A 2,649-nucleotide genomic window follows, 5' to 3' on the forward strand; every position below is an offset into this window, starting at 1 on the left:
ATTTTTTTCTTTTTTTTTTTTTAACTTTGTCTTTTGACATAATTTCAGATTCCCAGAAAGGTTGCAAAGAAAGTGCCAAGAATTTCTGTGTACACTTCCTCTGGAGTCCTCAAATGTTAACATTTTGCAACATTTGCTATATCATTCTTTCTATACCGATAGATTTTGATAAACAGATGCGTATTGTTTTTGTCTGTACTGTTTGAGAGCTAGTTGCAGGCATGATGGCTTTCCCTTTACTCCTGAATAATATTCTCTCTGAAGGATATGTTGTTATATAGCCACACTGCAATGATTAAAATCAGGAAATTAACATTGATACAATACCATTATCTAATCTGTTGATTTATTCTAACTTTGCTATTGGCTCCAGTTAATGCACTTTCTAGTAAAAGAAAACCCAGGATCATATATTTTAATCGCTTGTCAAATCTTGTTTGCTTTCTTTAATCTAGAATAGTTCCCCAGTCTGTGTGTGTTTCATGTGACATTGACATTTTTAAAGAGACTAGCTGTTTATTTTCTAGAATTACCCCTCCATTTGGGTTTATCTAATATTTCTTCACAATTAGATTCAGATTATGCACAAATACCACAGAAGTGGTGGTGTATCCTTCTCCGTACATCATATCAGGAGGTATATGATGTCAGTTCCATGACTGCAAAGTCAGATATAAATTTACACTTGATCTTAGCCAAAAGGCCGAAAAGCGATCAGATGTAAATTTAAAATAATCTTTCATCAAAACCTTGATTTGTTAAAAATTGCTTTGAAAGGTTTCACACTCACTCCAGATTTTCAACTACAGGTCTTTAAAAAACAGACTCAAAGACAAGGAAGCTGCAAGCTTTACAGATGCTCAGGAGAAAATGTAGCCATTAAAAAAAATTGCCATGCGATAGTTATGAAATTTCCCTAAATTCATTTTGCAGAATGAGAGCTGTAATTTAAACGTGAAGTTATCGAGAGCTGAGATAAACCACACATCACGTGCAATTTAATCTGGCAAGGAAACAGGCCACTCGGAATTGCTAACTAGGCCTAATTCATTACATCTTGGTGAACGCTGTACTTCTGGTCTTATGAGTCTTTCAACTTGTGCATTAATATATTTACCCAGGCCTTATGGAAAATGTATGGGGATGGTAACAGAAATACTGTATCCTAGTTTAAATCACATTACATTTTTTAAACAGCTCGAGTGATTGCTTAGAAAGATCACACCTTCTTCTGAAGCATTTATGAAACAATTATTTACATTACATTAAAAACTTTAATTGCCTTGAAGCACGTGTTCCAAGACACAAATATTGGAAAATCATCAAAAATATCCATCACGATTCTTTCTTCTTTACAACTCTTCTAAACTTTATCTTTTTTATAACCCTCTGTATTGATCTATTGTCCTAGACCAAGAGTGATGTCAGAAGTCCAAGCTGGGTCATAAAAAGAGAATATAATTTCCATTTGCTGTCTATAAAAGCAAATCTTTTGCCTAGAGAAAAAGCGGGGGAATGTCTCCTTTTTTGGGGGGGGGTGGGGCAGAGGCTAGGGTAGGATTGGTAGGGGGACATGTCAGAAAGGGTGACTGCTGGGTCAGGAGAAGTGTTAGTTATGAAGTGGGTTGGGAGGTCTGAGTTCCTCCTGGGTGGTGGGCGTAGGACCTTGGGAGGGAGACTGGGGACCTTTCCCTTGCAGAGGCAAGATGATGGAAAAAATGTAAAAGAAATCTAGCCACCCGTGCTGTCCAGCGTCTGAAAAATTGCAGAAGACCAGAATTTCCCTCCAGCTGGGCTAAAGACTCTCTCCCAAAAGACAATCATAATAAAGGAGGCCCATACTGGGAAGGAGCCTGGGGTCCCCAGCTAGGCTAAGGACCCCAGAATAATGATTGTAACAGTGGCAGAGACATCTGTAGCTGTTAGTGATCCAGAGCTAGGCTAGGCCCCCTCAACATATAACGATACAAGCGAACCCACTGTGGGGGGAGAAACCATTCCAGAGGTTTAGCTAAGAACCCTCTCCAGTAATGCGAACAGTAAAACGACCTCCCATTCTAAAGTTGTGAGGAGCCCATGTAACTGTACTAAAGGCTCCTGAAAATAGTAACAAGAATCTCTATTGCAGAGGATCCCCGGAAAGAACCCAGTGCTATGACCAAGACAAGACATCGCCTCTTAATAATATAACTCTATAATGGCGTGGACTCTGCGCACGGCAGTGGTGACATTTCCGACAACTCAGTGGCGCCCCCGGGCGGCTGCCACCCGCCCACTGGCCGGCTCCCAACAACCCGCCGGCAGGGTAGTCTACGCAGCTCTAGCTGGCGGCTGATACCCTCGGATGCGAAGCTTAGCTGGCTGGCGAAGGAGCGGCGGCAGCCCGAGGCACGTGTTGTGTGCTCCGATTGCAAAAGAAAAAAAAATGCATTGCAAACTATTAACTTTTTTTTTTTTAAGTATGCATTGCTGGGGATGGGGGATAGACAGGTGCGAGGCGAGGGTAGGCGCCCCACGTACCCGCCGCCTCCTGCCCCCGCAAACTTCCCTTTGCATTGATCAGCACGTTACGTCAGTATTGATAAGTTTGCAAAAAGCCAAAGTCAAGTGCAATCGCGCGGCACACCGACCCCGGACTTGGGGGGGGAT

Source organism: Bison bison, unplaced genomic scaffold (genome assembly GCF_000754665.1).
Source record: "Bison bison bison isolate TAMUID 2011002044 unplaced genomic scaffold, Bison_UMD1.0 scf7180017864160, whole genome shotgun sequence".
Lineage (NCBI taxonomy): Eukaryota > Metazoa > Chordata > Mammalia > Artiodactyla > Bovidae > Bison > Bison bison.